This window comes from Halichondria panicea, chromosome 8 (assembly GCF_963675165.1).
Source record: "Halichondria panicea chromosome 8, odHalPani1.1, whole genome shotgun sequence".
Taxonomy (NCBI): domain Eukaryota; kingdom Metazoa; phylum Porifera; class Demospongiae; order Suberitida; family Halichondriidae; genus Halichondria; species Halichondria panicea.
The window spans coordinates 4537951-4564598 of NC_087384.1; the positions used below are offsets into that span (position 1 = coordinate 4537951).

The 26648-nt window shown below is 39.2% G+C and overlaps 1 long non-coding RNA gene across 3 annotated transcripts; it reads left to right on the forward strand.

Moving 5' to 3' along the window:
• Positions 1-4744: 4744 nt before the first annotated feature.
• LOC135340099 (uncharacterized) lies at positions 4745-26648 on the forward strand. 3 transcript variants are annotated; one of them, XR_010396196.1, is made up of 9 exons: positions 4745-5225; positions 5352-5464; positions 6705-6770; positions 9780-9928; positions 10780-10892; positions 15729-15904; positions 16971-17074; positions 20976-21193; positions 26396-26648. It is a non-coding gene; the product is annotated as an uncharacterized LOC135340099 (long non-coding RNA). The 3 variants fall into 3 exon arrangements; XR_010396197.1 differs by lacking the exon at positions 6705-6770 and having other exon boundaries at positions 9708-9928; XR_010396198.1 differs by lacking the exon at positions 6705-6770.

Consider the following 26648-nt stretch of genomic DNA (forward strand, 5'->3'; position numbering starts at 1 on the left):
TATATCTATCTATAACTGCTTGTCTTTAGTTAGTGGTTATTGGAAATTTAATTTATACACTCACCTTCTCCCGGCTCCCCTTCCCTTATCATCATTATACTTCGAGTATGCTAAGCAAGAAGCTGCCTTATAGCGGATCATTTTTTTTAGAAATTTTCGTATTTGTACATGCAGTTCAGGAAATTAAATCTAAAAATAATTCCGTAGTTTTAATTTTCGTATGATGCTCTTTATTTATACGAAAATTTCCACCGTATGAAAATAGCCCGTTATATACAGTACAGTAGACTCTCGCTATTCCGGCTCTCTGATGGCCACCTCGGCCATTTGGTTTGGCATGGATTGCTAGCAAGATGTTTACTGCCAAAACTCACCCTGAAGTATGGCCACTCGCTATTCCGTATACTGGCCAGTGCTGGCTGGCCCAAACTAGGTTCAGTACGTTTTTACGGCCAAATATGATGTTTTGGGTGTGGTTTGGCAGATAAAATTGGATTACACTTAAATAGAGAACAGAATGATTAATTATCCTCGAGACAAGAACCGCAAAATTAGTCATTAGATTCGAGGTAAAGTTGTTTTTAAGCCGCGGCTATTTCCTGAATTACAGCCACCTCGTTATTCCGGCCAAGCTGCATGGTCCCAGAGGTGTGATGTACCACTATAACTCCTGTGGTTGCCATGCAAGTACAAGTAACAGCACTGGTCCAGTGGATATCCGGCTTACCTCCTCCACAAAAAAATGTGTCTGCACTATAATTATAGCATCTTTTTAGCAACAAGCATGCATGGTCAATCATTTATCAACTCTCAGTTTTGCATTGTACTGCAAATATATGTATTCAGTACGCCTTTTTTGGTTAGAGGTCAACCTTGCACCAAATTATCAGCACCTATATCTTTATCTTGTGTTATTCAACTCTGTGCAATTATACTCTTGACAAAATTAATGTGTCATCACTATTCCAGATGTGATATACTCCCTAGCTAGCCTCGATTCAAGGCCGATTAAAATACGTATTTTAATCGGCCTGGAATCGAGGCTACTCCCTAGCTTGAAGTGCAATTGCTTTTCAGATGTATAGCTATGAATATAATTATAGCACCCTGCAGTTTATACTATAGCTGCATGGAGTTAAGTTATAGTTAATTATGGCTTATAACCAACCAATGCCGAGGCTGAGGTTGGTTATAAACCATAATTACTAGGCAACCAGTCAACAACTGATTTATTTACTGCAAAAACAGCAAAACAGTCATTTGAACATCAATGGAGACAGTCAAACTTGCTCTCACAGCCACTTGTGCCTCAGAATATGCAGTTAGAACAGTTACAGCTGTCAAGTATGAGAGCTAGCTAGCTAGCTACTTCTCCAAACAGCTAGGTTCTAGACTACTGGAAGCTATAAACTTTGACCAGACCCGCCCACCACCAATATTCAGCAGCTGCCATTTTCAATTTGCATTGCACAAGTCTACCAACACTGCTCTACCTCTGAGCCACAGCTTGACTAGAAAAACAGAGCAAGGATTGAACTGCAGTGTTTCAAGCCTCATGAACATGTAATAAGTAGCTTAGACTGCTAGATCTAGCTAGCTCAGGTCAATATGACAATAGCACAAAACATAGTCTTTTTGCATGCTGTATTGCTATTTTACTGTGTACAAATTGTCAAGATGATTCAAAAGTTGAATAGTGCTTGTAGGAAGTAAAAATATGAGCCATATTCCATACTTCCCTGGGGGAAGTAAAATATGGCTCGTATTCACTGGAAATCACCTAGGATACGGAGTGAATCAGTAAATAATAATTATATACTAATTGTGACTTATCAATAAATTATTTTAACAAAAGCAGTTGAAAAGTATGTTTGTTTTCTGTTTAAGCTGTATAGTAATAATGATTACGCTTTCACTACAAACATCATTGTACATAATTATTATGTCTGCATGCAGTGCATGTTGTTGATACTTTTGTAAAAACACTGAGTGTTTATCATAATTGCTATGATATAGTTATGTTTCTGTATGCTGGGCGTTGTGCTAGTGTATTCTGCTAACAGCAGTTAATGTAATCAAGTGGTTGGTGGAAATAACGGTGCATATTCGCTTGGGTCACTGATACGATGTGGAAGGGCTTCGTTATTTGTAGACGATCCTGTCGGGTATGTAACTCGTCTTTGGTAGCAGCAGCTGAAACCACACCGTCTAGTAAGAGTAGATATCATTAATGAAATGAACAATACCATGTACAGCATTAGTATACCTATAGTGATAATCACTAAAAATAATAATCCATCTAATATTCTGGAATGCCTCACGATAATTGTATAAAGATAACCCTATCGCAAACACTAGTAGAAGAAAAGCATCAAAATAGTTGTAACGGTCTTTCTTGTATGGTCGTAGGCTAAGGATGATAGCAGGTGTAATAATGAAGACCACTTGGTATACAATAAGGTGGTACGCCTGAGCACCAATGGCTATGAATATTATTCTCAGCAGTAGGTAGACGCCAGCAAACCATCGACAGTCCCTATAGTACCAGGTGTTGTGCCGTTCTTGAAATAGCCCTGTGTGATGTTTGCTAGCTCGTGAATTAGAACACATTTGATTTTGCAAAAATAGAGACATCTTTGAAAGAAACGATTCTGGTAGAATAGCAGAAACACTGCTGGTAGGAATACCATGGTAACAATAATGATTGATGATATTATAGCGAGTGGAATGTATGTGCCCACATTGAAATCGGCTGCAAAGAAGAGGGTGTATGTTACATTTCCGTATTTGTCATACAAAGGTACTGGCTTTAAAAGGCTTAAAGAAATCGAGCAAAACCTACTATAGGATAGTAAAAAGAAGGTTGCAAATGCATTTACTTTTAGTTCCCAGCGTCTCCGAAACCTTGCTAAACACTTGTGAAAAGGCCTCCAGCAAATTACAATTATTTTGCATCCTTTGCCGTGGAGTAAAATAAACAAGTAGACAGCCAAAGTAAAAGCGATTGGATATAGAGCTGCTAGGTACTCCAATGCTACGACTGTAAGTGTGCTCATGTGCTCACTGATGCAAAACGAAGGAATTAGGAACATAAAGAAGTCCAAATTGAATAGTCCCACAAAATCAGCGGAAAACTTATAAAAGGAATAAGAGTGGGTATATCCGCTGATATCAAATGGGTAATTTCTACACAATATCGTATTTATAACTCGAGCCATCAAAACAAAGCTATTCAGAACTGGAGAGGCAAAATTTATCCTGAACACAATGACAATAACACAAATCAAAGTCAACGGTACTGTAAGCCTGACAAAGAAGAGTAGCCATCCTAAAGGTTGTGGCATGCATTTCTTACACTCTTTGTAGTACGAGAAGACGGCCGGTCCCAGTCCTGGTTGGCAGTTACTACAGAGCATTCCTGTGCGATTGAGAGGACCACACATCTCTTCATTAAGCCTTGATACATCAGAGGGTACATCATTGAATTTTGTAAGTCGACTTTTCGTGTTGTATGGGCACGGACCAAAATGCTCTGTGTCATTGTTGTAAGTTAGGCAGAATCCATCTAATATTTTTGTGTTGTTTGTCACATTTGAGCACTGCAATATACTAGTGATCTGTTGTCCACACACACACTTGTTTGCTTGGCGTATAAACCATGTTGGGCATTCTTGACTGGATACTAGAACTACCTGTAGTACAATCACAATCACTCTGAGTATAATCATATTCAAGCTTTTGACTAGGAGAAAGAAAGGCCTGCACTCATCAACTAATGTTCTGATAAACTGAAACCGAATTATCAAAATTAATGGTGAAACAATAATATTTAAAAACCAACACTAAAAGTACCGGTATGCAAGCACTCAAAGTATATGTGATAGGGCCTAGGAAAACACCCCTTAACGCGAGTATACCCGAGTTTATTTTTATTGTTGAATCGGATAAAGCGTTCTCTAAGCTTCAAAATGATACCAAGATCGACCTCCTAGCTATTTTCTATCCGGAGATATGTTCGAGGGAACGCTACGAAGTATTGCAACGCCCTCTTGAGCAGATGACGCTCGAACGTCATGAATAATAATATAATTATACACTAATTACTGTACGTATTACTAGAATGTTTTCCGAGAATCAAAAATAATTATGTGAACTTTGCGAGTTTCTGCTGAATTGACTCATTCACAAAGGTTTTTCACTCGAATAATAGTTATTGGTATAAGTGCATGTATGTTCATTGAAATTTATAATATAATTATTCAACCCACCCCCCTGCAGAGAGTCAGCTTCGACAGCGAACAACATGACGTTCCTACACTTACGGTCAACGATACTTGCATGGTTACAGGGATCCAAACGAGTTCCACAAGAGATGTCTACAAACGGTCAAGACTCCGTCCCTCAAGTCGGACTACGAGGGAATGAGACCTAGTCAATAATAGCTGTGGGGGAATGTGATCATGGACCACTTATAATACCATCGCGATGAAGGTGCATATATGTGTGATTGGTGTGGTGTGTAATTATTACATGCATAGCTATTATATTATTCTTCAGCTAGCTTTGTCGGTATATATAATAGTTATCTAGCTTTGAGATTGTTAGGCGGAGCTAAATCCTGGACACTCACATAGAGTTGCATGGGCACCCCTGCAATGTCTAGTTTGTTTCTGGGAGGGCTATATATCACATGACCACTATAGATCTACTAGCTCCACACACAAGAGGCCTAGGCACAACCACACAGGAGACACAACATCCGCGAGGCACAGGAAGTGTTTGATGCACCACATTCTTTACCTCCAGGTAAAAATTAATTGTGTGTTACCTGGCATGCACAAGCATTGAGCTGTTTATAGCTGCTAAGAGTCTGATTTTCACATGTTCAGGAGGGATGCCTGGAGTTGCCACTTCAGAATCGTCCGTATGGTATAACATAGCATCATGTGTTTGCACAAAGTTTGTATTCAAGTTATGAGTTGTAACAACTAAACAGATTCAAACGAGATTCTAACCGCTGACAGGAAACGCACTAGCTTCTCCTCTCAATCACATGCATGCTGATGACAGAAATGTTATGCAGGCCAGGGAGTTTAGTTGCTTTTTCTTCAATTAAACACACAGATATTAATATTAGTTGTATGAAAATGAGCCGTTGGTCCCTCTGTTCCAGCTCTCCATGCCATTTACATTCCGGAGGGGTACCTCATTCAACTTATTATGTTGTAAGTAATGTCATCAAAATCAACTAGACTCACACTTGAAGTGTTTGTTTATTGTTGCCTCTATAACCATAGCCGCACAAGGTGGAACGCTGACTGTTGATGTGTATGTTTCTGTGTATATTTCAGCTGTAACTGCTCAACGGTTGCACAACGAGAACCATTTGAAGTGGGTATTTGAGGACACATATCATGAGGTGTGGTCCATTAGAGAGGAACGTCAGCCAGAACGAGAACTTAGTGTGAGTGTCCAAACTTTAAACAATGTACCGTATAGCGCGAAATGTTCGAGGGGCTTAATTTTCGCGGATCTCGTGGGTTAGAATTCTATACGAAAATTAAGACCACGAAAATTGTTCTTTAATTAGAATTACCTGCTATCGTGCAAATATTTAAAGGCGTGTCTTCCGGTAAGCAGTCATTCCGCGAACATTGTGCAACGAAATGGTTTTTAGAGGCCAATCCACGAAATGTAAGTACCTCGAAAATTTCGCGCTATACGGTATATTATCTGTAAATTTTCGCGATTTTCGCTGATTAAGCATGCATGTACTGCGAACATTTATACCCACGAATTTAATATCACGCTGCAAAAGGGTGCTTCTTTTCGCTCCTTGTCAATGAACACCATGCACCAACAACACACAGAAAAGCTCGAATAGGACCTGAACATAATCTCGAATCACTTGGACTAAAAGTAGGCAAAATTGTACAAGGGGTACTTGATGAAGTCTGATTGGTCCACTCAGTATAATGACTGTGTCTACATGCATCATGTTTATGGTCACCTTAAATGATATACTGGGTGCTAACAACGTACACTATAATATATCCCACAATTTTGTTGACTTGTAAACTCTTGAATGTTGTTTGATGCAAAATTTATGAGAGCCACTAAAAATTATATGCACGGAAAGAAGTGAATCCAAATAGTTATAAGTGAAAAAGGGGAGCCGGGATCTGCATAGAGGTCAAAATTCACAATGACTGCTGCATGCTTCTGTATACGTGTCAGTTTTGCACCTCTTTTTTTCGCTCTTGTATATATAGCTATACTAGCGCTTCAGTTCGTGAGAGACGAACTCATTAGAACTAGCTCAGTATAACTCGATAGTTTAATATTATTGCAAATCAATGAATTAAAATCCAAGAGTGCGTGGCTATAACTAAAAGCCGCTATATAGAAGCTGTTAGTTTTATAATTATTATACAGTATCTCATTTTTAGAAGGTTCTTGATTTGGAAGGCATGCAACTGTCCTATCTGTGCATGTATCTCATGTGAATATGTTAATTGACTTGTGTTCATATTTTTGGGGTTTTGAATTAACTGGCAATCCCGACCTTCAATCAGTATTGCATGCACTGAATAGTTTTCGTATGCCAAAAAATGTTGTTGGTATATCAGCTATATAATTATGATATGCGTATATTTATTTTGCATACCGAATGTTAATATATTCTCTGCCACATATTATTTTAGTGTCATGGTGGGGCTCAGTCGTTATTTACAAGAGGTCAAAGTCTACCTCGCTCCAACAGACGACTGGTATGTGCAACTCTCCCTGTATTATTAGCAATGTACTGTTGAAATAAATTTCCTTCGATACTTAAAACCAGAATTGGCACCACTTGTGTAGCTTTTTAGTGTTTTAATATATACATGCCCAGCGGTAACGATATAGCGTGTTTGTGTTTTTGTTTGTGGATGTGCATGTTGTATGTGTGTGTTCATGCATACGCGTATTAAATTACCACTTTAACTTCTTAATGGCATGCGAGTACAAGTAACAGCACCAGATATCCAGCTTACCCACTCCACAAAAAAATGTGTCTGCACTACTCCATATAATTATAATACGGTATAATATTATCATATTTTTAGCAACAAGCATATCATGGTCAATCATTTATCAACTCGTGCATTGTACTGCAAATATACATGTATATTCAGTACGCCTTTTTTGTTTAGAGGTCAAGCTTGCACCAAAGTATCAGCGCCTATATCTTTATCTTGTGTTATTCAAACTTAGCTATATATGAATAATTATAGCACCTTTATTGTACTGCGGTTTATACTAGCAGGGATGCATGGAGTTAATATAGTAATAATTTATCCATTTGATGGCTTATCAATTTTGTAAAAATTCAGTCAAAAGCAGTTGAAAAGTATGTTTGTTTTCTGTTTAAGCTGCATGTATTAGTAATAATGATTATGCTTTCACTACAAACATCACTGTACATAATTATTATATCTGCAGTGCATGTTGTTGATATTTTTGTAAAAAGAAATGAAGAAACACTGAATGTTTATCATAATTGCAGTAAGCATAATTATTATATATAGTTTACGTTTCTACATGTGCTACGTGTGTTCTGCTAACAGCAGCAGGTAATGTATAATCAAGTGGTTGGTGGAAACAACGGTGCATATTCGCTTGGGTTACTGATACGATGTGGAAGGGTTTCGTTATTTGTAGACAATCCTGTCGGGTGTGTAACTTGTCTTTGGTAACAGCAGCTATAACTATCCCGTCTAGTAAGAGCAGATATCATTAAAGAAATGAAGAATACCATGTACAATATTAGTATACCTATAGCGATAATCACTAAAAAAATCAATCTAAAATTCTTGAATGGCTCACAATAATTGTATAAAGATGACCCCATCGCCAACATTAGTAAAAGAAAAGCATCGAAATAGTTGTAACGGTCTTTCTTGTATGGTCGTAGGCTAAGGATGATAGCAGGTGTAATAATGAAGACAATTTGGTACACAATAAGGTGGTACGCCTGAGCACCAAAGGCTATGAATATTATTCTCAGCAGTAGGTAGACTCCAGCAAACCATCGACAGTCCCTAGTACCAGGTGTTGTGCCGTTCTTGAAATAGCCCTGTGTGATGTTTGCTAGCTCGTGAATTAGAACACATTTGATTTTGCAGGAAAAGAGACATCTCTGAAAGAATGATTCTGATAGAATAGCAGAAACACTGTTGGTAGGAATACCATAGTAATAATAATGATTGATGCTAATATAGCAAGTGGAATATATGTGCCCACATTGAAATCAGCTGCAAAGAAGAGGGTGTATGTTACATTTCCATATTTGTCATATAAAGGTACTGGCTTTAAAAGGCTTAAAGAAATCGAGCAAAACCTGCTATAGGATAGTAAAAAGAAGGTTGCAAATGCATTCACTACAGAGCCTTTTAGTTCCCAGCGTCTCCGAAACCTTGCTAAGCACTTGTGAAAAGGCTTCCAGCAAATTACAATTATCTTGCATCCTTTATCGTGGAGTAAAATAAACAAGTAGACAGCCAAAGTGAAAGCGATTGGATATAGAGCTGCTAGGTACTCCAATGTTACTACTGTAAGTGTGCTCATGTGCTCACTGATGCAAAATGAAGGAATTAGGAACATAAAGAAGTCCAAATTGAATAGCCCCACAAAATCAGAGAAAATTTTATAAATGGAATAAGAAGCTGTATATCCGCTGATATCAAATGGGTAAATTCTACACAATACAGTGTTTAGCACCTGAGCCATCAAAACAAAGCTATTCAGAACTGCATGGAGAGGCAAAATTTATCCGGAACACAATAACAATAACACAAATCAAAGTCAATGGTACTGTAAGCCTGACAAAGAAGAGTAGCCATCCTAAAGGTTGTGGCATGCATTTCTTACACTCTTTATAGTAAGAGAAAACGGCCGGTCCCAGTCCTGGTTGGCAGTGACTACAGAGCAGTCCTGTGCGATTGAGAGGACCACACATCTCCTCATCTAGTTTTGATACATCAGAGGGTACATCCATGAATTTTGATAGTCGACTATTTGTGTTGTATGGGCAGGCTCCAAAATTCTCTGTGTCATTGTTGTAGGTTATGCAGAAACCGTCTGATATTTCTGTCTTGTTTGTCACATTCGAGCACTGCAATATAGTATTGATCTGTTGTCCACACTCACATTTGTTTGCTTGGTGTATAAACCATGTTGGGCATTCTTGACTGGACACTAGAACTACCTGTAGTACAATCACAATCACTCCAAGTATCGTCATATTCAAGCTTTTAACTAAGAGAAAGAAAGGCCTGCACTCATCAACTATTGTTCTGACAAACTGAAACCGAGTTATCAAGAAAACAATAATATTGAAAAACCAACACTAAAAGTACCGGTATGCAAGAGCTCGAAGTATATACACTAATTACTGTACGTATTACTATAATGTTTTCCGAGAATCAAACATAATTATGTGAACTTTGCGAGCGTTGATCATTTCGCCAAAAAAATTCATCAAACCTAAACTGGTATAATGGTATAATGATTAAGACACACGGTCTTTGCCAGAACACAATAGTTGTACCTCAAAGGGGTCAATTTTTCTGCTGAATTGACTCATTCGCAAAGGTTTTTCACTCGCATAATAGTTATTGGTATAAGTGCGTGTTCGTTGAAACTTATATTCAACCCACTCCCTGCAGAGAGTCCGCTTCGACAGCGAACAGCATGACGTTCCTATATACTTACGGTCAACGATACTTGCATGGTTACAGGTATCCGAACGAGTTCCACCAGAGATGTCTACATGCAGACGGTCAAGACTCCGTCCCTCAAGTCGGACTACAACAAGGGAACGAGACCTAGTCAATAGCTATGGGGGAGTGTGATCATGGACCATTTATATACACCATCACTAATGAAGGTGCATATATATGTGTGGTAATTGGTGTGGTGTGTAATTATTATTATATTATTGTTTAGCTTTGTCGGTATATAATAGCTATCTAGCTTTGAGATTGTTAGGCGGAGCTAAATCCTAAACACTCACGTAGAGTTGCATGGGCACCTCTGCAATGTCTAGTTTGTTCCTGGGAGGGCTATCACATGACCACTATAGATCTACTAGCTCCACACACAAGAGGCCTATATAGGCACAACCACACAGGAGACACAACATCCGCGAGGCACAGGAAGTGTTTGATGCACCACATTCTTTACCTCCAAGTAAAAATTAATTGTGTGTTAGCCATGCAGCTCTGAGCTTTTTATAGCTGCTAAGAGTCTGATTTGCACAGGTTCAGAATTTTCAGGAGGGATGCCTGGAGTTGCCACTTCAGAATCGTGCGTACGGTGTAACATAGCATCATGTGTTTGCACAAAGTTTGTATTCAAGTTATGAGTTGTAACAACTAAACAGATTCAAACGAGATTGTAACCGCTGACAGGAAACGCACTAGCTTCTCCTCTCAATCACATACTGATGACAGACATTTTATGCAGGGAGTTTAGTTGCTTTTTCTTCAATTAAACACACAAATATTAATATTGGTTGTATGAAAATGAGTCGTTGGTCCCTCTGTTCCAGCTCTCCATGCTATTTACATTCCTTTAAACGGAGGGGTACCTCATTCAACTTATTATGTTGTAAGTAATGTCATCAAAATCGACTAGACTCACACTTGAAGCGTTTGTTTATTTGTTGCCTCTATATAGCCATAGTCGCACAAGGGGGAAAGCTGACTGTTGATGTGTGTGTTTCTGTGCATATTTCAGCTGTAACTGCTCAACGGTTGCACAACAAGAACCATTTGAAGTGGGTATTTGAGGACGCATATCACAAGGCGTGGTCCATTAGAGAGGAACGTCAGCCAGAACGAGAACTTAGTGTGAGTGTCCAAACTTTACACAATGTATATCGGTCAATTTTCGCGATTTTTGCTGATTAATCATGTACTGCAAACATTTATACCCACGAATTTAATATCACGCTGCAAAAGGCTGCTTCTTTTCGCTCCTTGTCAATGAACACCATGCACCAACAACACACAGAAAAGCTCAAATAGGACCTGAACATAATCTTGCTTCACTTGGACTAAAAGTAGGCAACATTTTACCAGGGTACGTGATGAAGTCTGATTGGTCCACTCAGTATAATGACTGTGTCTACATGCATCATGTTTATGGTCACCATGATATACCGGGTACTAACAACGTACACTATATCCCACAATTTTTGATGCAAACTTTATGAGAACCACTAAAAGTTTAAAAAAGATATGTATGCACGGAAAGAAGTGAATCCAAATAGTTAATTAATATAAGTGAAAAAGGGGAGCTGGGATCTGTATAGAGTCAAAATTCACAATGACTGCTGCTTCTGGAAGTGTACGTGTCAGTTTTGCACCTATTTTTTTCGCTCTTGTAGCTATACTAGCGCTTCAGTACGTGAGAGACGAACTCATTAGAACTAGCTATAACTAATTGCAAATCAATGAATCAAAATCCAAGAGAGCGTGGCTATAACTAAAAGCCGCTATATAGAAGCTGTTAGTTTTATAATTATTATACAGTATCTCATTTTTAGAAGGTTCTTGATTTGGAAGGCATGCAACTGTCCTTGTCCTATCTGTACATGTATCTCATGTGAATAATTATGTTAATTGACTTGTGTTCATATTTTGGGGGTTTTGAATTAACTGGCAATCCTGACCTTCAATCAGTATATTGCATGCACTGAATAGTTTTCGTATGCCAAAAAATGTTGTTGGTATAATTATCAGCTATATGCTATTTTGCATACCGAATGCTAATGTATTCTCTGCCACATATTATTTTAGTGTTATGGTGGGGCTCAGTCATTGTTCACAAGAGGTCAAAGGTCTACCTCGCTCCAGCAGACGACTGGTGTGTGCAACTCTCCCTGTATTATTAGCCATGCACTGTTGAAATAAATTTCTTTCGATACTTAAAGCCAGAATTGGCACCACTTGTGTCTATAGGCTTCTAGTCATGTTTACTTGGATTTTAATTCGTGGATTTGCAAAATAATTATTGCTCCGTTCTCGAGTTATGCCTAGTTTTGCTTACTTGGAATGCCATTGCAGCCTTTTCAGAAGAGCACGTAGCCAAACTTGTTTACCGAGTGTTGCTACTCTACTTAGTAGTTAGCTCTGCACTAGAACGCTAGCTATTGGTAGCTACATGCAAGAGTGAGAAGAGAGCTGCAAGGCTCTGCTGATGCAGCCATTAATTTTAGACTTGAACTTTTGGCATCGATCGTTTTTAACAACAGTCATGGTCAAATGGAGTTTAAGTTTGTTAAACGGAGTTAATGGAGTGGAGCGTATGCCTCACATGTATATGGTAAAGCGCATGGGTAATATCACATGGCGTATAGTATCACATGGCCTCGTGCTTGCTATAAGCTTAACTGTTGCTGGTTAGCTATCCTTCAATTTGATTGTCTCTTCTCCCACCCACCCTTCCCCAATTCCAGGTAAATCTATGTTCTAAGCGTTATTTTTTATTAATTTTTATTTTCTCCGGTGCATGGTGTCCATGTATCGTGATGGAGCGTCGTTGGAGGGGGCTCGCAGCTAAGCTATTTATTCTCCCTCGCCCAGGGATTAATGTTATTCATAGTTATAATTATTCATTAAGGTCATCTCCAACCAGGTGATAACCGCTAATGATATTCATAGCTGTGGTGTTGGGCTTGGCTTACGATAAACAGCTCAGCCCCTTCCTACGTCGCTCCACCCTACCAACTCCCCTGGCTGGGTAGTTGGTGACTCTACTGAAGTCAGCCAATCAACATCAGCGTAACAAACATTAATCATTACCCACTCCCTGAGTTTTTGCATGCAGCAAAATTATCTGTGTCAGAGGAGGTACGACACGGTCACATGACCAGCCAAAAGGATTATGAATCTCATTAACTTGTGCATGAATATCATTCAAGACTGTGTACTTTGATAGTGGATTTGGTTTGGCGTGTATCTTTCAAGAAATACACTTGACGTTTCTAAGATCAGGATGGTTGATTGCTGGGCTTATACTGATGTGAAATAGCTTTTCAACCAGTTTCAACCACCACTTAGATTTTGAGATATTTTGTAATTCTGTGCCTGCATTAGGGATAGGATCACTGCCAACATCTGAGCCTTGGTTCTTACAACAAATCTAATCTCTGCTTGTAAAACTCTAGCTACTAGCCAGCAACAAATTCACTGAGTTTTATGCTCTAAATTTGTCTCTTTACGGCGCTTACTTGCCACCAGTTGAATGTCGTCATTGGAATGCATTTTTAACGACTTCAATCAAGAAATAGCAGCTACGTGAGCTTAACCGCATGTCGTACCTCCTCTGATCATGTGTATAAAAGCAGACTTAGCTATTAGTAGCTTTATGTTATGTAGCTTTGGCATCTCCACCGAGGCATCAGCACCTGCGGTCCTTTCATTATTATTATTATTATGTCTGCAGTGCATGCATGTTGTTGATATTTTTGAAGAATTGAAGAAACACTAAGTGTTTACTGATCATAATTGCAACAAGCATAATTATTATGTAGTTTACGTTTCTACATGTGCTACGTGTGTTCTGCTAACAGCAGGTAATGTTCAAGTGGTTGGTGGTAACAACGGTGCGTATTCGCTTGGGTCACTGATACAATGTGGAAGAGTTTCGTTATTTGTAGACAATCCTGTCGGGTGTGTAACTCGTCTTTGGTAGCAGCAGCTATAACAACCCCGTCTAGTAAGACCAGATATCAGTAATGAAATGAACAATACCATGTACAGCATTAGTATACCTATAGCGATAATCACTAAAAAAACCCATCTAATATTTTTGAACACCTCACGATAATTGTATAAAGATGTCCCCATCGCCAACACTAGTAAAAGAAAAGCATCGAAATAGTTGTAACGGTCTTTCTTGTATGGTCGTAGGCCAAGGATGATAGCAAGTGTAATAATGAAGACCATTTGGTACACAATAAGGTGGTACGCCTGAGAACCAAAGGCTATGAATATTATTCTCAGCAGTAGGTATACGCCAGCAAACCATCGACAGTCCCTAGTACCAGGTGTTGTGCCGTTCTTGAAATAGCCCTGTGTGATGTTTGCTAGCTCGTGAATTAGAACACATTTGATTTTGCAAAAATAGAGACATCTCTGAAAGAAACGATTCTGGTAGAATAGCAGAAAAACTGCTGGTAGGAATACCGTGATAACAATAATGATTGATGATATTATAGCGAGTGGAATGTATGTGCCCACATTGAAATCGGCTGCAAAGAAGAGGGTGTATGTTACATTTCCGTATTTGTCATATAAAGGTACTGGCTTTAAAAGGCTTAAAGAAATCGAGCAAAACCTGCTATACGACAGTAAAAAGAAGGTTGCAAATGCATTCACTACAGAGCCTTTTAGTTCCCAGCGTCTCCGAAACCTTGCTAAGCACTTGTGAAATGGCCTCCAGCAAATCACAATTATCTTGCATCCTCTGTCGTGGAGCGAAATGAACAAGTAGACAGCCAAAGTGAAAGCGATTGGATACAGAGCTTCTAGGTACTCCAATGCTACGACTGTGAGTGTGCTCATGTGCTCACTGATGCAAAATGAAGGAATTAGGAACATAAAGAAGTCCAAATTGAATAGCCCCACAAAATCAGCGGCAAATTTATAAATGGAATAAGAGTGGGTATATCCGCTGATATCAAATGGGTAATTTCTACACAATACAGTGTTCAGCACCTGAGCTATCAAAACAAAGCTATTCAGCTGGAGAGGCAAAATTTATCCGGAACACAATAACAATAACACAATTCAAAGTCAATGGTATTGTAAGCCTGACAAAGAAGAGTAGCCATCCTAAAGGCTGTGGCATGCATTCCTTACACTCTTTGTAGTACGAGAAGACGGCCGGTCCCAGTCCTGGTTGGCAGTTACTACAGAGTAGTCCTGTGCGTTTGAGAGGACCACACATCTCCTCATCTAGCTTTGATACATCAGAGGGTACATCCATGAGTTGTGATAGTCGACTATTTGTGTTGTATGGGCAGGCTCCAATATGCTCTGTGCCATTGTCGTAAGTTAGGCAGAATCCATCAAATATTTCTGTCTTGTTTGTCACATTCGAGCACTGCAATATAGTTGATCTGTTGTCCACACTCACACCGGTTTGCTTGGTGTACAAACCATGTTGGGCATTCTTGACTGGACACTAGAACTACCTGTAGTACAATCACAATCACAATCACTCCAAGTATCGTCATATTCAAGCTTTTAACTAGGAGAAAGAATGGCCTACACTCATCAACTAATGTTCTGACAAACTGAAACCTAGTTATCAAAATTAATGGTGAAAACAATAATATTGAAAAACCAACACTAAAAGTACCGGTATGCAAGAGTTCGAAGTATATATACTAATTACTGTACTTATTTTATAACATCCTAGTATTATACTATAGTATGTTTTCCGAGAATCAAACATAATTATGTGAACTTTGCGAGTGTGATCATTTCACCCAAAAAATTTATCAAACCTAAACTGGTATATATTGGTTAAGACACATGATCTTTGCCAGAACACAATAGTCTGACCTCAAAGGGGTCAAATTTTCTACTGAATTGCAAAGATTTTTCGCATAATATTTGTATAAGTGCATGTTCATTGAAACTTATATAATATTCAACCTACCCCCTCCCCTGCAGAATCATCCTTGACAGCGAGCAGCGCATGGTATCCAAACGAGTTCCACAAGAGATGTATACAGACGATCAAGACTCCGTCCCTCAAGTCGGGCTACAGCGAGGGAACGATACCTATAGTCAATAACTGTGGGGGGGGGGTGATCATGGACCAATTATATACACCATCGCTGATGAAGGTGCATATAATTATGTGTGATTGGTGTGGTGTGTAATTATTATACATGCATATTATATTATTGTTCAGCTTTGTCGGTATATATATATCTAGCTTTGATTTGCACAGTTTAATTAGGTTCATGTTCAATAGCGCAACACATAAAGTGGTAACTCCAGGCATCCCTCCTGCAGGAGGGATGGCCTGGAGGAAAGATGCCTGGAGTTACCACTTTATGTGTTGTGCTATTGAACTTTGACCTGGAGAATAAGGAATGCGCATGGTCAGGTGCATCAAACACTTCTCGCTGATATCGTATCTCCTCAGGGTTTCACATCGTGAACTGGACGCTTTGATCAACCTAAAAACTTTATTAGAAAATTTTATCTGGAACACAATAACAATAACACAAATCTTATTAGCTGTGTGCATGTACCGTATAGCGGGTAATTTTCGGGGGGACAAAATATTCGTGGTTGAGCAGTATTTAGTCATTTTGTGGATATTATTTTTTCGTGGTTGCTGCTTGCACTGCAGGTAAGGTCGTTTCATTCGTGGCCAGACCTTCAACCACGAAAACCACGAATATTTTGCCCCACGAAAATTACCCTCTATGGTATATCGTGTTTTTACCATTAATATTGTTTTTAAAGATTGACTCATGAAACTATCATGTAATGGGGAGATTTTTCTGTACGGTTGTGCGCATGCCGTGTTGTGTGGGAAGGGCTTGTTAGCTTATTGGGTAACAATTTGGTACTGAATGGTTGTAAGGGGAATCACCAGAGACTAATTATAAGTTGAGACTCAGATCTAGCTACAGACACTCTGCTACAGATGCATCATTTAAATGTGGTGGGCCGTTTACTTTAAAATTCACATTTTCATTCAGATTACAACTAGATTCATTCAAGATGTGCACTTTTCATTCAAGATTAATTGTGATGCATTCATTAAAGATGCACAGTGAATGTCCAATGTCTATAGAGTGGATAGTGAGTGATTGAGAGCTCAGACTAGCTAGATATTATTGAAACACTCTTTGAATCTGTGGTTACCATGGCAACAACGGTTTTTTCGATGTGCAGAGGACAGCCTTAAACTACGTGAGGACCTTGTGTCAGAACAAATACTTCAAGGGTGTGACGTTCTCTCCCATACCAAAGAGACCGACAGACTGCTGCAGATAAAGGTATGCTTGTAGCTTAGTGATTATGCCTCTGTGCGCATGCGCAGGCGAGATATACGGTAGTGTGTTTGCCGTGCATGTGTCTGTGTGTCTGTATGTAGACTGCTACAGCTGCTCAAGGATAAATGAAGTGCAAGTAAGAGTTTCTATAGGCCTCTATAGTCATGTTTTCATTCGTGGTTTGCAAAATAATGCTTCGTTCTCGAGTTATGCCTAGTTTTGCTTGCTTGGAATGCTATTGCAACCTTGTCAGAAGAGTGCGTAGCAAAACTTGTTCACTGAGTGTTGCTACTCTATTTAGTATAGTTAGCTCTGCACTAGAACGCTAGCTATTGGTAGCTGCAAGAGTGAGAAGAGAGCTACAAGGCTCTGCTGATACAGTACAGCCATTAATTTTAGACTTGAACTTTTGGCATCGATCGTTTAGTAACAACAATCATGGTTCGATCATTACCGTTTGCATGCAGCAAAATTAAGTGTCTCTTCGTTGATAGAGTAGCCCTTCTTGCACACATTTCTTGTTTTGCTGACGTAAGCAATGAATTTCACTGATTTGTGACATCTGACCTTCTCGTGACACCACATGGACCATAAATCATCCTGTTGTTACAAAGCTCATGTGATGCCTACCTTGCAACTGCACAATTATTTCTGTCATCAAACATCATGGAGGGCATGTCAAAGCCATTGACAAGAAGGCGTTTTTTTACACACAAAACATATTAACTTTGCTCTGTTCTTTGCTTCTGTTGTACTGTGCTGGCTATAACTCAAGGTATCTGTCTATTATAATAATACATCCCTATCAATCAGTTTATCTTAAATATATACGGATGGAGCTGTATAAAAGTTCCAGTCTCTTGGGTTGGAGCGGCACTATATACAGCTCGAGCCCGAGGGGCGTACATGCATGCAGGAACATGCGGTTATACTGAGTAGGGCTCGAAAATGACTGCATTATTAAGCGCATATCCTCTCCACAAAAAGATATAAGCTCTCATATATATAGTTCTCCAGTTCTTAGTTTTCCATGCAGTGTCTTCTCTACTATAAGCTAAGACTACACTGATACCAGCTAGTTGTACAGTTCTCTAGTTCTTTGGTACTCCATGCAGTGTACTGCTATATGTACACCAGACAGTATCGTCTATACATGCAGAAAACGACGCCCTTCCACATCGTATCAGCGACCAAGCGAATACGCACCGTTGTTACCAACCACTTATTTAAACTTACAGCTCTTATAGCACAATACACTAGCACACATAGTTACAATTACTATGATTACTTCGATCATAAACATGCACGCAGGGACATAATTATACTGTATGCACATTTGTTCAGGGACATAATTATTTTATAATTTTGTTACCCTTTACTCTGAGATCAAAGGAAATGCAGTGCCAGTTTCACATATGCACTGTGGTCAGTTCTGTATAATTATGGCATACAGAAAGTTGATCTTTGTATGTAAGTTCCCAACACCCACCCAAACACTTAAACCCTAACCCACTTGAAGTTATCTTTTTTATCCTCATTACTCATTATCCCACAACCCGTGCATGCACCACACCACACCACCACCCCAATTGCGCCAGTTTTATAGCTATAAGCTTTCATTATAAACAGCACTGTATACATTTGTACATGTTACAAGTACATGTATAATTATATGTCCAATCCATGTGTGCATGCAGTGCATGCATATTAATTGTTGATATTTTTGTGTGCATGTAATCACATAAGCATAATTATAGTCTACATAATGTGCTACGTGTGTTCTGCTAACAGCATTAATTAAGTTGTTGGTGGTAACAACAACGGTGCATATTCGCTTGGGTCACTGATACGATGTGGAAGGGCTTCGTTATCTGTAGACGATCCTGTCGTGTGTGTAACTCGTCTTTGACAGCAGCAGCTAAAACCACACCGGCTAGTGAGAGCAGATATTATCCATAAAATGAGCAATACGATGTACATCATTGGTATGGTCATAATGATAATCACCGCAAAAATCCATTCAGTATTTTTATATGCATCGTGATAAACGAACAAAGCTGACAATATCGTAAACACTAAAAAGAGAAAAGCATCGAAATAGTTGTAAAGGTCTTTCTTGTATGGTCGTAGGCCAAGCATAATAGCAGGTGTAATAATGAAGACCATTTGGTACACAATAAGGTGGTACGTCTGAGCACCAAAGGCTACAAATATTATTCTCAGCAGTAGGTAGACTCCAGCAAACCATCGACAGTCCCTAGTACCAGGTGTTGTTCCGTTCTTGAAATAGCCCTGTGTGATGTTTGCTAGCTCGTGAATTAGAACACATTTGATTTTGCAGGAAAAGAGACACCTCTGAAAGAAACGGTTCTGGTAAAATAGCAGAAATACTGTTGGTAGGAATACCATAGTAACAATGACGATTGATGATAGTATAGTGAGTGGAATATTTGTGCCCATATTTAAATTGGTTGCTAAGTAGAGACTGTACGCTACATTTCCGTATTTGTCATATATAGGTACTGTTTTTAAGAGGCTTAAAGAAATCGTGCAAAACCTACTATAGGATAGTAAAAAAAAGGTTGCAAATGCATTCACTACAGAGCCTTTTAGTTCCCAGCGTCTCCGAAACCTAGTTAAGCACTTGTGAAATGGCCTCCAACAAATCACAATTATCTTGCATCCTCTGTCGTGGAGTGAAATGAACAAGTAGACAGCCAAAGTGAAAGCGATTGGATACAGAGCTGCTAGGTACTCCAATGCTACGACTGTAAGTGTGCTCATGTGTTCACTGATGCAAAATGAAGGAATTAGAAATGTAAAGATGTCCAAATTGAATAACCCCACAAAATCAGCGGCAAATTTATAGAGTGAATAGGAGGGAGTATATCCACTTATAGCAAATGGGTCATATCTACACAATACTGTGTTTAGCACCTGAGCCATCAAAACAAAGCTATTCAGAACTGGAAAGGCAATATTTATCCGGAACACAATAACAATTACACAGATCAAAGTCAATGATACTGTAAGCCTGACAAAGAAGAGTAACCATCCTAAAGGTTGTGGCATGCATTCCTTACACTCCTTGTAGTAAGAGAAGACGGCCGGTCCCAGTCCTGGTTGGCAGTCACTACAGAGCAGTCCTGTGCGATTGAGAGGACCACACATCTCTTCATTAAGCTTTGATACATCAGAGGGTACTGTAACATCATTTAAGTCATAAAGTAGGCCTTTTGTGTTGTATGGGCAGCGTCCAAGATGCTCTGTGCCATTATTGTGAGTTAAGCAGAAACCCTCCATTATTTTTATCTTCTTTGTCACATTCGAGCACTGCAATATAGTATTGATCTGTTGTCCACACTCACACCGGTTTGCTTGGTGTATAAACCATGTTGGGAATTCTTGACTGGACACTAGAACTACCTGTAGTACAATCACAATCACTCCAAGTATCGTCATATTCAAGCTTTTAACTAGGAGAAAGAAAGGCCTACACTCATCAACTAATGTTCTGACAAACTGAAACCTAGACTAGTTATCAAAATTAATGGAGAAACAATAATATTGAAAAACCAACACTAAAAGTACCGGTATGCAAGAGCTCGAAGTATATACACTAATTACTGTACGTATTACTAGACTGTTTTCCGAGAATCAAACATAATTATGTGAACTTTGCAAGCGTTGATCATTTCGCCAAAAAATTCACCAAACCTAAATTTGTGTACTGGTATTTAAGACACACCGTCTTTGCCAGAACACAATAGTTGTACCTCAAAGGGGTAAAATTTTCTGCTGAATTGACTCATTCGCAAACGTTTTTCACTCGCATAATAGTTATTGGTATAAGTGCATGTTCATTGAAACTTTTAATATAATTTTTCAACCCACCCCCCTGCAGAGAGTCAGCTTCGACAGCGAACAGCATGACGTTCCTATACTTACAGTCAACGATACTTGCATGGTTACAGGTATCCGAACGAGTTTCATAAGAGATGTCTACATGCAGACGGTCAAGACTCCGTCCCTCAAGTCGGACTACAATGAGGGAACGAGACCTAGTCAATAGCTGTGGGGGAATGTGATCATGGACCACTTATATACACCATCGCGATGAAGGTGCATATATGTGTGATTGGTGTGGTGTGTAATTATTACATGCATATTATATTATTGTTCAACTTTGTCGGTATATATAATAGCTATCTAGCTTTGAGATTGTTAGGCGGAGCTAAGAACACTCACGTAGAGTTGCATGGGCACCCCTGCAATGTCTAGTTTGTTTCTGGGAGGGCTATTACATGACCACTATAGATCTACTAGCTCCACACACAAGAGGCCTAGGCACAACTATATATACACAGGAGACACAACATCCGCGAGGCACAGGAAGTGTTTGATGCACCACATTCTTTACCTCCAGGTCAAAGTTCATTGTGTGTTACCTGGCATTCACAATCACTGAAATTTTTATAGCTGCTAAGAGTCTGATTTGCACAGGTTTAGAATTTTCAGGAGGGATGCCTGGAGTTGCCACTTCAGAATCGTGCGTACGGTGTAACATAGCATCATGTGTTTGCACAAAGTTTGTATTCAAGAAAAGTTGTAACAACTGAACAGATTCAAACGAGATTCTAACCGCTGACAGGAAACGCACTAGCTTCTCCTCTCAATCACATACCGTATAGCGGGTATATTTCGAGGGTATAAATTTTCACGGATGGACCTCTACAAAGGATTTCGCGGATTTTATTTTCGTGGTCTGAGTTCCAGCCTTTTGGCGCATGCGCACATCAACATGCAGCTGTACCTCCACACCATTAGCCTCGAATCCATAATACTGAACACGCCTACTATTTATAAATTTTCGTGGGTATAAATTTTCGCGGTACGGGCTCAATCCGCGAAAACCGCGAACATTTATACCCTTGAAATATACCCGCTATACGGTACATGCTGATGACAGAAATGTTATGCAGGCCAGGGAGTTTAGTAGCTTTTTCTTCAATTAAACACACAAATATTAATATTGATGTGTGTGTTTCTGTGTATTTCAGCTGTAACTGCTCAACGATTGCACAACGAAAACCATTTGAAGTGTGTATTTGAGGATGCATATCACGAGGCGTGGTCCAATAGAGAGGAAAGTTAGCCAGAACGAGACCTTAGTGTGAGTGTCCAAACTTTACACAATGTATATCGGTAAATTTTCGCGATTTTCGCCGATTAAGCATGTACTGCGAACATTTATACCCACGAATTTAATATTACACTGCAAAAGGCTGTTTCTTTTCGCTCCTTGTCAATGAACACCATGCACCAACAACACACGGAAAAGCTCGAATAGGACCTAAACATAATCTCGCTTCACTTGGACTAAAAGTAGGCAACATTTACCAGGGTACTTGATGAAGTCTGATTGGTCCACTCAGTATAATGACTGTGTCTACATGCATCATGTTTATGGTCACCATGATATACCGGGTGCTAACAACGTACACTATATCCCACAATTTTTTTGTGAACTCTTTGTTGTTTGATGCAAACTTTATGAGAACCACTAAAAGTTTAAAAAAGATATTATATGCACGGAAAGAAGTGAATCCAAATAGTTAATATAAGTGAAAAAGGGGAGCCAGGATCTGTATAGAGTCAAAATTCACAATGACTGCTGCTTCTGGAAGTGTACGTGTACGTGTCAGTTTTGCACCTATTTTTTTCGCTCTTGTAGCTATACTAGCGCTTCAGTACGTGAGAGACGAACTCATTAGAACTAGCTATAACTAATTGCAACAAGAGAGCGTGGCTATAACTAAAAGCCGCTATATAGAAGCTATAATTATTATACAGTATCTCATTTTTAGATTTGGAAGGCATGCAACTGTCCTATCTGTACATGTATATCTCATGTGAATAATATTATGTTAATTGACTTGTGTTCATATTTTGAGGGTTTTGAATTAACTGGCAATCCCGACCTTCAATCAGTATTGCATGCACTGAATAGTTTTCGTATGCCAAAAAATGTTGTTGGTATATCAGCTATATAATTAATTTATGATATGCTATTTTGCATACCAAATGTGTATTCTCTGCCACATATTATTTTAGTGTCATGGTGGGGCTCAGTCATTGTTCACAAGAGGTCAAAGGTCTACCTCGCTCCAGCAGACGACTGGTGTGTGCAACTCTCCCTATTATTAGCCATGCACTGTTGAAATAAATTTCTTTCGATACTTAAAGCCAGAATTGGCACCACTTGTGTCTATAGGCTTCTATTCATGTTTACTTGGATTTTAATTCGTGGATTTGCAAAGTATTGCTTCGTTCTCGAGTTATCCTAGTTTTGCTTACTTGGAATGCCATTGCAGCCTTTTCAGAAGAGCACGTAGCCAAACTTGTTTACCGAGTGTTGCTACTCTACTTAGTAGTTATAGCTCTGCACTAGGACGCTAGCTATTGGTAGCTGCAAGAGTGAGAAGAGAGCTGCAAGGCTCTGCTAATGCAGCCATTAATTTTAGACTTGAACTTTTGGCATCGATCGTTTTTAACAACAATCATGGTCGAATGGAGTTTAAGTTTGTTAAACGGAGTTAATGGAGTGGAGCGTATACCTCACATGTATATGGTAAAGCGCATGGGTAATATCACATGGCGTATAGTATCACATGGCCTCGTGCTTGCTATAAGCTTAACTGTTGCTGGTTAGCTATCCTTCAATTCGATTGTCTCCTCTCCCACCCACCCTTCCCCAATTCCAGGTAAATCTATGTTCTAAGTGTTATTTTTTATTAATCTCTACTTGTAAAACTCTAGCTACTAGCCAGCAACAAATTCACTGAGTTTAAAAATTGTCTCTTTACGGCGCTTACTTGCCACCATGCAGTTGAATGTCGTCATTGGAATGCATTTTTAACGACTTCAATCAAGAAATAGCAGCTACGTGAGCTTAACCGCGTGTCGTACCTCCTTTGATCATGTGTATAAAAGCAGACTTAGCTATTAGTAGCTTTATGTTATGTAGCTTTGGCATCTCCACCGAGGCATCAGCACCTGCGGTGCTTTCATTATGTCTGCAGTGCATGCATGTTGTTGATATTTTTAAAAGAAATGAAGAAACACTAAGTGTTTACTGATCATAATTGCAACAAGCATAATTATTATGTAGTTTACGTTTCTACATGTGCTACGTGTGTTCTGCTAACAGCAGGTAATGTAATCAAGTGGTTGGTGGTAACAACGGTGCGTATTCGCTTGGGTCACTGATACGATGTGGAAGAGTTTCGTTATTTGGAGACAATCCTGTCGGGTGTGTAACTCGTCTTTGGTAGCAGCAGCTATAACAACCCCGTCTAGTAAGACCAGATATCAGTAATGAAATGAACAATGCCATGTACAGCATTAGTATACCTATAGCGATACTCGCTAAAAAAATCCATCTAATATTCTTGAATGCCTCACGATCATTGTATAAAGATGTCCCCATCGCCAACACTAGTAAAAGAAAAGCATCGAAATAGTTGTAACGGTCTTTCTTGTATGGTCGTAGGCCAAGGATGATAGCAAGTGTAATAATGAAGACCATTTGGTACACAATAAGGTGGTACGCCTGAGAACCAATGGCTATGAATATTATTCTCAGCAGTAGGTAGACTCCAGCAAACCATCGACAGTCCCTAGTACCAGGTGTTGTGCCGTTCTTGAAATAGCCCTGTGTGATGTTTGCTAGCTCGTGAATTAGAACACATTTGATTTTGCAGGAAAAGAGATATCTCTGAAAGAAACGATTCTGGTAAAATAGCAGAAACCCTGCCGGTAGAAGTACCATGGTAACAGTGAGGATTGATGCTAGTATAGCAAGTGGAATATATGTGCCCACATTGAAATCAGCTGCGAAGAAGAGAGTGTATGTTACATTTCCGTATTTGTCATATAAAGGTACTGGCTTTAAAAGGCTTAAAGAAATCGAGCAAAACCTGCTATAGGATAGTAAAAAGAAGGTTGCAAATGCATTCACTACAGAGCCTTTTAGTTCCCAGCGTCTCCGAAACCTTGCTAAGCACTTGTGAAAAGGCCTCCAGCAAATCACAATTATCTTGCATCCTTTGCCGTGGAGTAAAATAAACAAGTAGACAGCCAAAGTGAAAGCGATTGGATATAGAGCTGCTAGGTACTCCATTGCTACTACTGTAAGTGTGCTCATGTGCTCACTGATGCAAATGAAGGAATTAGAAACATAAAGAAGTCCAAATTGAATAGCCCCACAAAATCAGCGGCAAATTTATAAATGGAATAAGAGTGGGTATATCCGCTGATATCAAATGAGTAATTTCTACACAATACAGTGTTTAGCACCTGAGCTATCAAAACAAAGCTATTCAGAACTGGGGAGGCAAAATTTATCCGGAACACAATAACAATAACACAAATCAAAGTCAATGGTACTGTTAGCCTGACAAAGAAGAGTAACCATCCTAAAGGCTGTGGCATGCATTCCTTACACTCTTTGTAGTAAGAGAAGACAGCCGGTCCCAGTCCTGGTTGGCAGTTACTACAGAGCAGCCCTGTGCGATTGAGAGGACCACACATCTCCTCGTCTAGCTTTGATACATCAGAGGGTATGTCCATGAGTTGTGATAGTCGACTATTTGTGTTGTATGGGCAGGCTCCAATATGCTCTGTGCCATTGTCGTAAGTTAGGCAGAATCCATCAAATATTTCTGTCTTGTTTGTCACATTCGAGCACTGCAATATAGTATTGATCTGTTGTCCACACTCACACCGGTTTGCTTGGTGTATAAACCATGTTGGGCATTCTTGACTGGACACTAGAACTACCTGTAGTACAATCACAATCACAATCACTCCAAGTATCGTCATATTCAAGCTTTTAACTAGGAGAAAGAATGGCCTACACTCATCAACTAATGTTCTGACAAACTGAAACCTAGTTATCAAAATTAATAGTGAAAACAATAATATTAAAAAACCAACACTAAAAGTACCGGTATGCAAGAGCTCGAAGTATATATACTAATTACTGTACTTATTTATAACATCCTAGTATTATACTATAGGATGTTTTCCGAGAATCAAACATAATTATGTGAACTTTGCGAGCGTGATCATTTCACCCAAAAAATTTATCAAACCTAAACTGGTATATATTGGTTAAGACACATGATCTTTGCCAGAACACAATAGTCTGACCTCAAAGGGGTCAAATTTTCTACTGAATTGCAAAGATTTTTCGCATAATATTTGTATAAGTGCATGTTCATTGAAACTTATATAATATTCAACCTACCCCCTCCCCTGCAGAATCATCCTTGACAGCGAGCAGTGCATGGTATCCAAACGAGTTCCACAAGAGATGTATACAGACGATCAAGACTCCGTCCCTCAAGTCGGGCTACAGCGAGGGAACGATACCTATAGTCAATAGCTGTGATGGAGGGGGGGGGGTGATCATGGACCAATTATATACACCATCGCTGATGAAGGTGCATATATGTGTGATTGGTGTGGTGTGTAATTATTATACATGCATATTATATTATTGTTCAGCTTTGTC